The sequence below is a fragment of the Chondrus crispus genome, genomic scaffold (genome assembly GCF_000350225.1).
Source record: "Chondrus crispus Stackhouse genomic scaffold, scaffold_36, whole genome shotgun sequence".
NCBI classification, from domain to species: Eukaryota; Rhodophyta; class Florideophyceae; order Gigartinales; family Gigartinaceae; genus Chondrus; species Chondrus crispus.
In genome coordinates, this window is record NW_005179265.1 from 273921 (window position 1) to 289617 (window position 15697).

The window sequence follows — 15697 nt, forward strand, 5'->3', positions numbered from 1 at the left end:
TACTTTGGCGCCTGGTAAACCGTACTCACCATATGCACGACCAAGCGCGGTCCTCTTCTGGCCCGTCCACACTGTTCTATTTCCACCTTACGAATTAACTATTGACTATCAGTGCACAACAGTTTCTACACATTTCGAGTGACTGTAAACCATGGCCCTATGCATGCAATCGTTTCACACCTTACTAATCTGCATCCAGACATGACAGAATATATTCTTTCACAATGAACAACTTGGCATCTCTCTATTTCCAACAACGCAAAGTCCTGTCATATCTCAGTCCCCATACATGCCCTTGTTTCGTACCTTACAAATTTCGGTACACACTGCCAGACAACTATGACGGGTAGCAACAATGTGCATCCAGACTTTCTACACATCTCACGTGATATCCGATGTGAATCACACGAGTACTGTCATCAACTTGCATCCAACGGCGCACCATAACGAGAGCACAGTACAACGTCGCATGCTGACGAGAGTGTAGTACAACGGTGCATGCTGATGCAAGGGTCGCATACAGCGTGATGCATACACTGAATACTCATGTAAGTACATGTCTCTTGCGAGAAATACTTGTTGTACTTTTAATTCACATGTACTGTACTCGGACACGCGCCGGACCGTATGTAGGCGACGTGTACAAGTGTACGTACACGCAGCAACCTGGCGATGTGTACATTTGTACACCGCACACAAGTGTCCAGCGCCAAGGCCACCCGTAATTACCCATTACAACCATGGTGAACAACTTGAAACCCCCGAAATGATGTAATTGAAACGTATACCGATCATTCAAGATATATCACCAGCATGACTGCATATAAGTGGACAATAACAGACCAATAGAATTGCAGCATTCGAACCGACACCCAATAGATTTGCAGTATTGCCTGTGTAGCCCCATAACGGTTCGGACCAAATGCAAATTTTCGGCATTTATGCAAATTTGCATAACCCTCCAAAAGTCCACTTTCGTCGCCAGAACCCCAAAATCTGAGACTTTACACGTGTCATGTGGTGATATGGGGTGAGGGTCCGGACCGTCGAGTCATGTACACGTGTCGCTCGATTTTGCACTTTCCAGATAACAGCATGTGGTCGCACATTTTCAATAGTACCCCGAACGGATATTGTCACCATCGCCCAAGGGTCTGGGTGGTGGAAGAGTGCTGAAATGGGCCCCCTTCGCGCGTAGGGGACGCGTCACCGTGGGTTGGAGTACCCGTCAATTGGAAATATTGCGTGGGAACCTCAAGTGGAAACCTAGAAGACCTAAGCAGTTGCTTTACTGAATTACTCCTTCTCTTGCCGTCCGTTTAAGAAACCTCATCGACTATCGCGCACAACGTCTTTTCGTTCTCTACATAGACCTGCACCTTTGTTCCGCTCCTCTTACTGCTCTCCATTCCTGTCCCCATCGAAGTATCACAAGTGATAAATCAAGGTTTTTACCATGCCTACACCCAAGCGCGGAATTAGAAAGGAACGAAGAGGTCGTGGTCCTGGGCGTGGGCGTGTGCATGGTTCTAGCAGTGCAACTGGAAAAAAGCTTCGCTCCCTTGAAGAACTTCAGTCCAAGGAACTTGTAGCCGATGCAGAAGTGACCCTCTTTGCCCATGACTTCAAAACCAAACGAAGTCAGGCAACGCTGGAGGGGCATGAAGAGTTCGGTGCCCTAGTTCGAGTGGGAACTGCGCATATCACCCTCGGTGCCGAGGGCCAGATGCCGCCCCGAATTCTCGACCTTGCGGACATCGGGGACTGGGAGAAAGGTTCCCAATACCTCGTTCTGGTTTACAAAGTCCATATAGACGACCACCGTAAGAACATCCCCTATCCGTACCCTTTCCCGGCCAATGAGGAGCAACACTGTCCCGAGACACTTGGAGAGATTGTAGACATATGGGCGCGATACCCTTGCGACAGTTTCATGATGGCCAAGGGGGTTGTGTCGGAAATGGAGGGAACGGTCTCCACTCCCACTACCAAGAGAACCTCTACTGTTGAAAAGACTGCTCAGACCCCTATGTCCGTTCGAAAGAGATTAAGTTTATTCAAAGGTGAAGAGCAACAATCAGACACGGCGAAACACATCGTTTCAGCGGTCGTTTCAGATGCATGTGGAAAAATCGGAATGGAAGCAGATGCACCGAAATCACCTCGTGCGGATTCTTCTAGACGAGACTCTGACAACAGCAGTTCACCAATGGACGTTGTAAATGTTGATGATGACATCCGGTTTGTGAAGGAAACGAGAGTTGCTACACTCGACAACGGCATCGAAATAGACGAGTCTTTTGCCCCAGATATCCCTGAAGTGGATGTGAGCAAGTACGGGCAGCATCAGGTCCGGGTCTTAGTCAATAACATCAGAATCATGGAAGAATCTCTTCGGGAGGTTGATGAAAGACATGTTGAATCAATTACCGAGAGCCTTCTCAAATACGAGCTGCTGAAAGCGGCTGGAGCAATTGATGGTAAAATTGAGGTCTGAAAAATTTGCCGCAAAAATTCGTTAACCACTAAGCCACAGGCGCTGGCTTCTTGGTGTCCCCTTGGGCGCGCCCACTATTTCAACGGCAATCTCTGTGGCCATGCCAGAAGACATGGTCTTCGACCGCTCTACGATGTTGAGACAGAGGGACGATGGGTGAGTCGAGCTGATGATGGAACCCCTAATTTGCGACGGTCAGCATCGTGTCACCGGCATGAATAAGGCCAAGGCTACTGACTTGCAAAAGGAAAAGGAGTTCGAATGGATCGATGCACAGGTGTGGTACAGGAAGGATGGTAAACCCGTTTCAGACTTGGAAAAACTAGGCATCGGTGCTCTACTCAACGACACCTCGTCGAAGATCCGGTTCTCAAACTTCACAGATTCCATTCACGCAACTATAGCGGCTGTTCGAATGATGAAGAACCGGATATGCAGAATCAGCGTACTGTGATGACTGTCGCAGTTGTCACAGGCCCGCAAATGAAGCTTAAAGTACTTGGTCCGCTGGGGGCTAAGCAGTACTTTCGATATGCGCACTTGGTACTACGACTTGTGGAGTACGATATCGACTACGACACCATCAAAGGCCTCTGCGATACGACCAGCACTATCGGTATCACGCACCGTAGCAACCGTCGGCTTCTCTAATGGTAGGTTCGGAGGGGCAAGGGAAAGAAGGAGGGCAGGTTGATGTGTGTGAGTGAAGGAGTTGGTACCGAGGTTTACTTGGAGCCGTCTTTCGGCGATACTTATACACTTTCAGTGTTACACTATCCCATTACTTTGGCACCTGGTAAACCGTACTCACCATATGCGCGACCAAGCCGGGTCCTCTTCTGGCCCGTCCAAACTGTTCTATTTCCACCTTACGAATTAACTATTGACTATCAGTGCACAACAGTTTCTACACATTTCCAGTGACTGTAAACCATGGTCCTATGCATGCAATCGTTTCACACCTTACTAATCTGCATCCAGACATGACAGAATATATTCTTTCACAATGAACAACTTGGCATCTCTCTATTTCCAACAACGCAAAGTCCTGTCATATCTCAGTCCCCATACATGCCCTAGTTTCGTACCTCACTAATTTCGGTACACACTGCCAGACAACTATGACGGGTAGCAACAATTTGCATCCAGACTTTCTACACATCTCACGTGATATCCGATGTGAATCACACGAGTACTGTCATCAACTTGCATCCAACGGCGCACCATAACGAGAGCACAGTACAACGTCGCATGCTGACGAGAGTGTAGTACAACGGTGCATGCTGATGCAAGGGTCGCATACAGCGTGACGCATACACTGAATACTCATGTAAGTACATGTCTCTTGCGAGAAATACTTGTTGTACTTTTAATTCACATGTACTGTACTCGGACACGCGCCGGACCGTATGTAGGCGACGTGTACAAGTGTACGTACACGCAGCAACCTGGCGATGTGTACATTTGTACACCGCACACAAGTGTCCAGCGCCAAGGCCACCCGTAATTACCCATTACAACCATGGTGAACAACTTGAAACCCCCGAAATGATGTAATTGAAACGTATACCGATCATTCAAGATATATCACCAGCATGACTGCATATAAGTGGACAATAACAGACCAATAGAATTGCAGCATTCGAACCGACACCCAATAGATTTGCAGTATTGCCTGTGTAGCCCCATAACGGTTCGGACCAAATGCAAATTTTCGGCATTTATGCAAATTTGCATAACCCTCCAAAAGTCCACTTTCGTCCTCAGAACCCCAAAATCTGAGACTTTACACGTGTCATGTGGTGATATGAGGTGAGGGTCCGGACCGTCGAGTCATGTACACGTGTCGCTCGATTTTGCACTTTCCAGATAACAGCATGTGGTCGCACATTTTCAATATTCTCACCCTGCATAGGTCTAGCATCCTTCTTGGTATTTCATGCGTCGTTGTCTTCTTGCGCCAGGTGGAGACGGACAAACCGATGAACTTCAAGCGTCAGAAGAAAAGGAGAAAGAAGCGTGGCGCTTTCACTGAATACGAGAATGATTTCTTTGAAGCCTTTGCTGAAATTTATGAGAAGCTTTGCACCATTGCCAACACGTACGAGAAGGAGTTGCAAAGCGTCTTGGAAATGGAGATTGAGGTCGGCAGAAACATCAAGATGCGGATTGATGACTTTGTGGCAAGGCAGATGAAGAGTTTCATGAGTGGAGTTAATGAAGCTGGGCAGCGTTTTGACCAAGACAAGCGTCTCAATATGCTCCGCAAAAAGCTCGTGAAAGCTCTAGCTCCACCTAAGGAGCTTTCTAAGAGAGCTGACGCGCCTATCTCTCAAGGTACTTCACGCCAAGTACCTCAAACGACTACGTCTCAAGTTGATACGTCCCAGCCGCCTCGTCACTCGCAAGGGCCTGGGTCCTCCTCACAGGCCTCATCCGTAGCAGTTCGGAGAGGGATTCGCCAAAGGATTAAAACTAATCCATTGACGATTTCCCTGCAGCTGCCTTTGAAGAAAACAGGAAAGAAAAAGCGAGGCCAAGAAGATGGTATCCAGTCAACAAAGAACATCCGTGCCCTCAACACTGCCTTTGAAGAGAAGGAAGAGGAATTGAGGATACCGGCTTTACCGCCCGCTGTCGAAAGTGATGTGGCAAGGGAAGATGACGTCGGGGAGTTCGATGACATTCTTCCAGGTCTACTCCCGATCGGGGCACACGAATCTGCCGTATGGAATGTTTCGAAGAACCCGGATTGGGTTAATTACGCCTTACTTCCGCCGAGTCAGTGGACGAAAGGGAATCCGATAACGCATCAAACTCCTCCGCTTCGTTCTTTGTGCATACCGGTTAGTCACCGAGCGAATTTCCTGGTCGAAAGGATGGACTTGGTGCGAATTCATCATGCCGTGCACTATCACGCCGCAGCTATGCAACACAAGGAACTCGGGTCGACGAATTCCAAACGTGTTCATGAAAGCGCTGCCTTCCACGGGTCCGAGTCCTAATACGGCCCTGAAGTACAGGGAGAAGCAGGCTCTTTGGGCCGCAGCCATGGAATTAGACAACGTCGCTAATGAATACTTCCTGGCCAAGGCGACTGAGCTGCGGGAGAAGGGCTTCGTTATTCTTGAAGGTTTCGGAAGTGACAGTGGTGTGCCATCCAACCTCGCTTTCGAAGCCCCTCTCCATGGAGGGGACGTCATCGAAGAGATGATAGAATACTACGAAGAAATATTCCCTGGCGAAGATGCGATGAAGGATGAAGCAAATCGCAAAGTGTGGAGCCCCATCTTCAACGTCGATCCCGAGACAGATAGAAAACACCGAGATAAGGGCATCGGACGCTACATCACCACGCTAGCAGGTGTTTCGTCCGAGATCGAACAGAATGCCGATACAGTGTGGGTGGCAAGGAAGCGCGCTATGATGGACGTCCGTCTGGCGCAAATTGCTGCTGCACTTCGACTCGTGGACCCTGAAAAGGGCTCTTCGGAGATGGCTGTTCCGAAGTCTGGCGGTCGCTTCTTGCTGTCGGGGAAAGGTTGTCCTCGGCAGTCTCTCCATACAGACTTTGGCGTTGGAAAATCTAAGAATGGAAACATGGAATACGCAAGGAATCCTTGATACTTCTTTATTTGTTTTGGTGAAAGTGGATTCCCCTTTGGGTTTGTCCGTTCTCTCATCACTTCACAGTGAAGGATTCAATAGCCCAGAGACACATTTCCATGGGTGTGCAGGTGAAGAAGGTTCACGTTCCACCGAACTCTGTCTTCATTGGAAGAGGAGATCTCTCATATGCTGGTGCTTCGTACGAGGATAGCATATCACGTGGGACGTCTCAGATTGGACTTGGCTCTGCAAAGAAGGATGGTCACGTGGTTCGCTATCATCTATACTTCGTTCCTAAAGGACAGAAGCTGCTGGATTCAGTTCACAGGAATCCGTCCTTTACCCCTCACTTTCAAGACGGGCTCTCCGCGGAGAGCATCTCTCCGCAGACTGGCCCGCACGGTAACTCGGAGCCTCCGAAGGAGAATTCGGTCTCGAGATCTTCTTCTGATTACCACTCAAGGGATTCTAGTGGCGACAGTGATTCATTGGTGAAGGGTACTGAGGAGGACGACATCCAAGCATAGGTACTGGGTAGTTCATACTTTCAATAGCGAGAACAGTGTCATCATCACTCTGTGATGACACTTATATCTTCATTGCACAAGTAAATCATCTTGTATCCTTGATTAATCCACTTCCAATATGAGATGTGGTAGTAGACCACCTTGTACTCTAGCGTACACGTACACAGATGCCACGAAGTAATGCTTCACTCGAACCGCTAAAGGGATTTCAGTGCTAGTTTTGCTCCCTTTTTCAATAACAATATGTCTATAGAGCATAAAGCAGCTTCACACCCCTCTTGAAAGGGAACAACTGGCTTATTTCCCTTTAGATATTGTCCAGGGGAGATAGAAGAGGTAGGGGAATGAATACATCCACATCGTCTCAGTCACCAATCCAGAACTGCTCACTGATATATAAAGGAGTCTCCAAAAACGACCACGTTTACTCAGACAGATAGTGACTCCTTTCTACATCAGTTAAAAGCTTAAAGTAACGGTAACACTAAGTAGCTTAAGATCAATTGGTGGGATTGCAATGCGAAACGCGGATACGGGTCCAATTGGATTGTTCACATTGGGGTCTCCGTCCTGGGACCCACGCGTTTTCTCCTATTTCATTTATAAAGGGGGGGAGCGTTGAGGGTCATTTTACCATACGCCTGTTGCACTTAGCAGTGTGGCAACTATGATTAAAAGAACAGTCATTCAATGAGACATGAGTTACAGTCAAAGCCTTCCGGACTGTGGCAACTGTGATTAAAAGAACAGTCATTCCATGACACCTGAGTAACTGTCAAAACATTCCAGACTGTGGCAACTATGATTAAAAGGACAGTTATTCAATGACACATGACTGACTGGCAAAGCATTCTGGACTGGAAGATGTAGGTAGATTTGTAGCCCATGCCCTACTGGAAAAGTGCACGTGCAAGTCCCATGGGACTTAGAATCTGAGCAGAGCTGTGATCCATAAATTTGACGGTTACAAAAATGGTGATTTCACATTAATGATATATATATGTATGTAATGACTACTTTCGAATGGTTACCCCAACTCTTTAGTCATCGGTATATATTAAAAGCAAATTTCTCAAGTATCACTTTCCAAGGGAAATTAACAGAGGATACCATCCACCAGTTGATAATGGTATCAGATATTTTCAATGGCCTCCAATTCGGGAGTGATATAGAGGTCTACTATACCTTGGAGAATGAAGAAGAAAGTAAGGCATGGTTCCCAGCAACAGCCATTAGTCTCAACTACCTTCATGAAGATCGAGGAGAGGTACCTCTCTTGAGCACGTGCTCAAGGGGACTATTCAATACAAGGTTGCGTTTGGATTCAGGGCATGTAAAAGCAAGGTGACTTTCAAGGCGGGAAACGAGTTTGTACAAGATGGACAAAAGTTTAGCTGGAGACTATAAGATACATCCGTGCGATTGGATATCACCGCAAGCTCAGGCATGGCAAGCGGAGCGATGGATGTAGATGCTATCGACTATGCTCCAGGTAGTTCTATGGTAGAAAAATGCAGGAAGCTCAACCATACGACGAATGTGTCACTTGACCAGAAGACAATCAAAGATACACGCGAGCTAAATGCCCTTTCCAGACGCCTTCAGCATCTTAAGGAAGTGGTGAAAGGACAGCAATACTCTATTACGACTGCGCTATGGACTCAGAACCCGCTCCTCACTTCTGCTAGGGGCTCCAATATTCCTCTTAAATTTATTTCGTTGCGTCTAGAGCATTGATTACTCAAGACGCCGGCAAGTCCTACCCCGGGTGAAATGACTCGTGGGACGAAATGGTTTGTGCAAGACTCATTTAAGGCGCGAGCAGACTGCACATTGCTCCAGTTTGATTCCATATCCGAAAGAGTCAAAGCTCAGCTACAAACAAAGGTTTCTATTCTTCCGGAAGATTATATGTGCAGGAAATCAGTTGCGAAGGAGACGAGTATATACTTCAGGAGCTTCTTAGACCTGTCAGAAACACTCGGACCAGCATCACCGCAAGTTGTCAGAGACCTGATCATCGCAAAGAGGCTGGAAAAAGGTACTGACAATTGCGTGTCTGCTAGAGTGATAGGCTGTATGGCCGGTCCCAACACCGAATATCTTTCTGACCCGTGCTATATGACAATTGGAGATTCGTTTGCTGTTATGAGGGATGACGAGGATGAACAACGGCACGTTGTATTTCGTCGGGATTGCACTTGGGATTCCATAGAGAAGACCTGCTCCCATCCACTGGAAGCCATAAGACTATCTGAGCTTCACTTCCAAGAACGCATTTCCAAGGTAATGGGTGCTGAAAACGTGGTCAGCGGACCATCCGACCGGAAGCAGTCGTTCTACCTGCGATGGAATCTTCAATCCAGTCCTCGTCAATCTATATTTGCTGATGTAAATCGCAGCGACGTACTAGGAGTACTTCAAGTGCACATCCCTTTCCTTTCTATCAAAGGCTCTGCGCATGTGAAGCAATTCATCAATGTTGCCAAAATTCTGGTCCTCTTTAAGTAAACTCGATTCATTCATGCTACAGTAGCCTCCCGCTTTACTCATTTATCACTTCGATGAACTAAGAAGTATCACTATCACATGAAATACGACCCCTTATAAATCGAAGTCTTGGACTATGAATACATCGTCATCGTCTTCGACTTTATTCGTCTGGATTTCATCGTCACCGTCCACCACGCTCAGATCATCATTATCCTCGTGATGTGAAACTGATCGGACAGGGGGATCTTGTACGGAGTTGTACATATCCACGGACATCACCTGCTTCTCCTTCAAAATACTGGAGAGTTGCTGTGGAAGCTCACCCCGCCTTTCTCCCTGTCCTTCCGTCAAAAGTTCTGAATAGAGTGATCTCAGTCGCGACCGCCGTGAATCATTATGCTGATCCTGGCTATCCTCTTCATGCAACATCTGCTCGTTTCCAGAAAATGAACCCCTCCACTCAATCACCTTCATCAGCATGACCTCCCGGAACAGGACAGCAGTCATGTAAATCACACGAAAGGATTCCTTGGATATTGAATGCAGGTCTTCATCACTGCCGCACCTGGTAAAAGCAACCAAGAACTTCAAGGCGACGTGCATAGCATTGAGTCGGATAACAATTTCTCGAGTCTCCTTCCTTCCATCCTTGTCTTTCGTCTCAACATCATACGTAGCGATGAATATGAAGGGTTCACTTTCAGAAAGCAGCTTCTTCCACGCTATCCCGTTCATGGGGTTCACCTCAGCGACCGACTTCATAGCAGTACGACAGGTTCCGTCTGGGATATCTTGGAGGTTCATGTGCGGGCGGGGTGGATTCTCATACTGGAATGAGACTCCCACTTCACTTTGGAAAACATATGAGAAGTTTTGAAAGAAGGATTTCCGCCCAAGCTCCCTGGACTTGTTCAGAAACTGATTACCCATCTTGAAAACGCGGCGAGCGATCTCAACCCTAATGTCTTCGTCCTTGATGAATCCAATTGGCTCATCTTCCCCCATCTTATCGCTTCGACGCCGAGCCACACGCCGGGCCTTCTTGATGGCCGTTGAAGCAAATTCTTCGTTGAAGAAAGACTCGACTGTGATCATTCTTATGTAGCCCGGCCTCAGCCAAAAAGGTTTCTCAACGGTCTTCAGCTTCCCGCAGATGTTTGGATGTACCATTTCGAGTGACTTCGTCCCAACACTCGGGTTGTTCATTGCATTTGCAATCAAGCTCTTTCCCCAAGCCTTTCTCAGGACCAGATACTGACGAGCTTTCTTCGTACCCAGCAGCTCCACGGTTTTCTCCTCGCTTCGGTCCCTTTTCCACAAAAGGACCTCGACAAGTAAAAGTCCGAACCCCAACACTTCGGAACTATTGACGTCCAAGCGAAGCTTCTCAGATTGTGAGTCACGACTCCCACCTTCAAAAGATTCCTTCGCTTCCTTTCTCTGACGAAGAACTCTCATGGTGCAATTTATCAGCGCTCTTGTAAAGATAATGCACATGAATTTCCCTCCAAATATGTCCTCCATAGGCCTGAGGAGGTCGATCAAAGAGGCCTTCTCGGCTGCTTTTCCCGTCTTCGGCAGTGCGGAATTCAGAAGAACAATGTTGACGGCGTCCTGGCAGCGTGATAACGTCTTCTCTAAAGTGGAGACACGAGAAGATACAGCCTTGATTGCAACAAGAAATTCCCTCTTTTCAATGGCAAGCTGCTTCTCCAAACGAGTATGCAGTTCCCGCATGACTCGAAGTACTCCGTGGTTAGAGTCTTCCTCAAATTCTCGAGAGAAATGGGAGCCCCGTGGCTGACTCGGCAAGGAACCTGCCACGGACTCACGACGCGTGGGAACGATGACGTCTTCCACAACTTGAGTTTGGGCGACTTCGTCCATCTCTGCTGCACTAGCCTGCACAGTGTCGTCGACGTCCTCCTCTGGCTCGCGTCCATGGAGCTCGAACAACCGAAGCTTCGCCCGTTTGCGTTCTGGGTGTTCATCTTCCTCGCCTTGATCTCCATCCCCGAACAAACGGGAAAAGTCTTCGCTCGGAGACGAGCCGATGCCGCGCTTGCGCTTGCCCGAACGGCAATGTGCTGCATCGGACGGGCCGCTTCCCTGACTTCGAACGGGAAGCGAGCACGCGTCAGATGGCGGACTGCCTCGGGGCGTCCTGACCGTATTACTTGAAACCCGACGGGTTTCCTGTCCAGCTGCCGCGGGAGTAGCTTTGGTCGCAACACGAGGGGATGACCGGCGTTCCGCGGGAACCTGGGCTTCAGGCGCTCGGCTGTTAGACGTTCCAGATGAGCGGCCTCGCTGATTGCCTGACGCAGCGGGTTTCTTCCTAGACCTTCTTCGCGGGGTCATGCCGCCTCAGTAGGAACACAGGATGAGCAAAGTCGGGAAGGAAAGGGAAACGGATGGGGAGGGAGGATTCCATGGATTGGGAAAACGCGACGCGGTCCAAGCACGCGTCTGGAACTAGCGCAGGTAAGCATGAGCTTATTCTGGTTTGATCACGTGAAGGTTAAAGATATCACGGCCAAGCGCTGCGTTTTTAGGCAGCGAAATAGCACATCACTTTGCTACATCGACGTATCAAAAAAACATTTCCGTTACAACTCTGGCACTCCAACAAAACATTCTGGTTCAGTCACTGCCCGGAACCATCCCCGTGCTGAATTAGAACGGTTTAAAATTTGGCAAAAGATTGCTGCTCGCGAACCAATGAAGCACGGACCACCGTTCATTACTGGCAAAAATCCAGCATTTTTTGGACCCAAAACTAGCCACATCATTGCTTTTATTAAATTTATCATAAATTTTGACCTTCCTGTGCGGACGCAAAGCAAAGTTGCTCTCTGCTTTCGGACAAGTTTCCTCTGTTCAACCTCCGGGAAACCTTTTTTTGTGAAGCCACCGCAATTAACAACGGTGATTATCGTAGAAACAGTGCATGCCCCTTCGGGGATCCTGCATTCGTAGAGACAATAAGAAGAACATTTCAATTGCCTCCGACTGAAAATCAAATCACACTCCCACTGCTTGCTTATTGTTCCGTTAAACTCATCCGGAAATTCACTTCAGCATCGCTTGTCCCCAAGCCAACCTTGTTTGTCAAAGTGCCAAGATCAGGAACAAGAATTGGCCTGAGATATGAAGACAAACGCTTGATGTTCGGATCCATGTGTGCAGCGCTCGCAAACGTTTTGAACGACGAGTGCAGATCGATTTCGAAAGGGTGGACTACGATGGCGTTCGTCGTATGCCATAATGAGGAAACGGATGGAGAATGGCTTGCGGAGTTTAAATCGCTAGTAGGGGGACTTAAAATGTAGGAAACTCTCTTAGCAATCTGGCGTATTCCATGGCAATTGGAATATGGGTTTCTAGGAATGGATTCAGACGGTTTGGGAAGTCAAAAGTTTTGTTTTGTTGCAGTGCTGCATGCAAAAGAATAGGAGAAAAAGAGACTATCGTTCAAGGCGAACGCCTTGATGTTGGATGCCGGGATAACAGAGAGTCACAGGGATATGGAATCGATATAACGGGGGATGTAGCGGATTCATCAAGAAGGATTTCGGGGATGATAACACAGTGTTGGGCGGGGGCATGGAGTCTCTGTTCCAGGATCGGGAAAAATTCTTTCACTAACATATACAGTATATTTGTAAGGAGCCGGATGGTTTTGAGGGAAAATAAAGCGATACAGTTTGTCCAAGTGGATCGTATAGTGCGTTATCATAGCAGGTTTTGCCGAAAACGGAAGCATATGAAGTCGGATACGTAGACGTGTCCAGACGTCCCGACCTGTTTGGATGGGTGTACACTGTGGTGTTGCTGCAGTTCGACTGTGGCAGGGGGCTAGTATGAAGCATTCCGGGGGGCCTGTGCCTCGCTGTAGAGTGCACAACAGAGATGGTGCCCCACTGGAGAAAGTGGCCATATAACCCAACGATCGTTGTGCAGAACTTTGCGATGTACCTCCTTCTCCGCCTCCTCCCTACCCTCCTCCCTGTTGTCCCCTTCCGCCTGCGCCTTCAAATACCCCCGCCATGACGGGCGCTATCCCGCCCAACTCCCCAAACACGCAACTCACAGCCTATTACGGCCTCTCAACGGTGCCACGCCGTCCTTCCCAACAGCCCCGATCCCGTCTAGCCGCGAAGAGGCGCTCGCTCACGCCGCCCACCTGACACAAACCCTATGTTTGCCTGCTCTGATACATCACAGCGCCCGCCTACGCCGCACGTCCGAGTTTCTCGACCACAAACTGAACCTGTCCAAGCACCGCTACTCCGCCCACCTCTCGTCCGCCCCCAACATTTCGCCGGCGACCATCAAGCAGGCATTGTTGCTACGGCCCGAATGAGCGGTCGTGTCGGACGCCGTGGCTCTCGCGACGGCGCCCCTGAAGGAGGCCCGCGTTAGTGGCGCTCTAAATTGCTGCTGGACGCCGCGCAACCTCTGGCGGCGCTCATGTAGGCGTACCGGGACCTGCCAGACCTGTGCACGGACCCCGTGGTCATTATTTCCACGAACGTTAAAAGACTTTTGTAACTCTGCATGAACAAGGGTGTGTAAAATGTCAATCTCTTTGCGAGACAAATGGGTCAATTTTGTAAAGAGAGAGAAATCGGCGTCTTCCTCGCGAACGAAGTTGTACAAACGCGAATGATCTCTTCGCATATATTGCGTTTTTGTGCGTTCAACGCTGTGGTCCCGGCCAGGCCCAGGCTCGTCGTCACTTGAGGAGGTACTGTGATGCAAAAAATCTCGAGCACCGGAAGCGGACTGTGCGGCAAGGTGGGAGGTATGCTGCACTTGTGCCTCAAACTGCGCGACCATAGCAACAGCCGTTGAGAGGTCATCCTCTTCCGAACCCATGTTCGGATTGATGTGAGTTGTTGACATCTATGACCTCTGAGACCGAAGCACGGCCTCCTAAGTTAATAATCTTCACGCTCTACACGACGCTGCTTGCTTGTTTTCACTACTAATTTGATGCAAGAAATGGTCCTATTTGGGGGTCTTAAAAGCAACATCATTTTTCGTTAATTGAAAAGTGCTAATAAAGCGTAATCTTGTTTCTTCAACACTATTCACAGTGGCATCACGCCGTCCGCTCCCCCGCGCTGCTCTGATGAATTACAGTGTGATTCGGGAAATACAGTGCCGAAAATTTTTCAGGCAACGCGTTTGGCAAAACTCACATCATACCGAAAACGAGAGCATGTGAGTTTTCCACGAGTTTCACATCCGCCTGATCACAGCAGTGCCGGATCGACCCGTCTTGAAGGAAAACAAAGTGGATTTTCCGTTCTTTTCATCAGCACAAACGAGTCTCAGACTGCACGGGTCGTATATGCGTCATGGGCGCCCCTATCGCCTCATCTGCGCAGAGTCCATCAACGGATCAAAGCGTGACAGGATCTGCCACAGATGCCGCCGAAGTAACCGCGAAAGATAGACAAGTAGAAGCTTCTAAAAAGCAGTCCTCTCCAAACGGCCCCTCTCAGCCTGTCAAGAAGACGAAACAAATCTCTCTCTCGACTGAGAACCATTCTATCGTTGCGGCGAGCTACAATATTCGTTTCAGCGAATATTCGCGCAGGTGCACGTGATCTGTCGAGCGGCACAACGTTTTATCAGACTTGCGTTTGTTGTGGGCAGTCACCCTGCTGGAAGTCAGTCGGCAAAACCCGTGGCGGAATGTTTCACTCTCGGGTTCGCTTTACGTCCAGCCATTTTGTGGGCAAATGACAAAACAGCGCGTTATTTTACGGACAACCAAGTAGAATCAGAATTATTAGCGAGGTTTCAAACGCATGAGAATCCAGGTACTGCACTCTACAGTGCAGTTGTGAACGACATTTGCACCACGCAGCTACGCGGAGAGAGGAACATGGATTGAGAGCAGATGCTTTAGAGCAACCCCACCGCGCACATCTATTTGATCAATAGAATTTCTGCTCACGATTTTCAACCCCACCGCGCAATTCGATCGCTTTCCGAAATCGAATAGAACCATTTCGGAGTCTATCCGAGCGCCGATAGATTCCAAAAACGTTCTATCCGTTGAATAGATTCCCCGATAGAATGACACGTGCCAAGCGTGTCTACCAAATTCCAGCCAAATGTGCCTCCTACTTGCGAGAAGGCGAGCCGAAACTCCTCGGCAGGCGTGTCGCGCGCTTCATTCAGGCATGCAATAGTGCGCCAACACCATGGCTCGCGGCTATGGTACTCATAAATCAGCCTTTCATGTCCTCTAGTAGCGTGGGAGAGGCACATCATCAACAACCACCTGTCACAGTATACTACGAATAGCGAAGCGCGCGAACTCGATCATGCCGTCCCAACCGAGAACCTCCGCGCTGCGTCGTCGCTGCAGCATGCACTTCGGCGACGTGTGACCCGTGCATGCTCGCAACAATGATTTCATCATCCCCATGGCTGTCGTCTGTGTACTGAAGGACGGTTCTGAGGACTTCTATCGGGTTCATTGGCGATGATGCCGTGTGGGAGCGCGTAGTTGGACAGTACCGGAGGGAGGGCGCGCGGCGAACAGGGACAG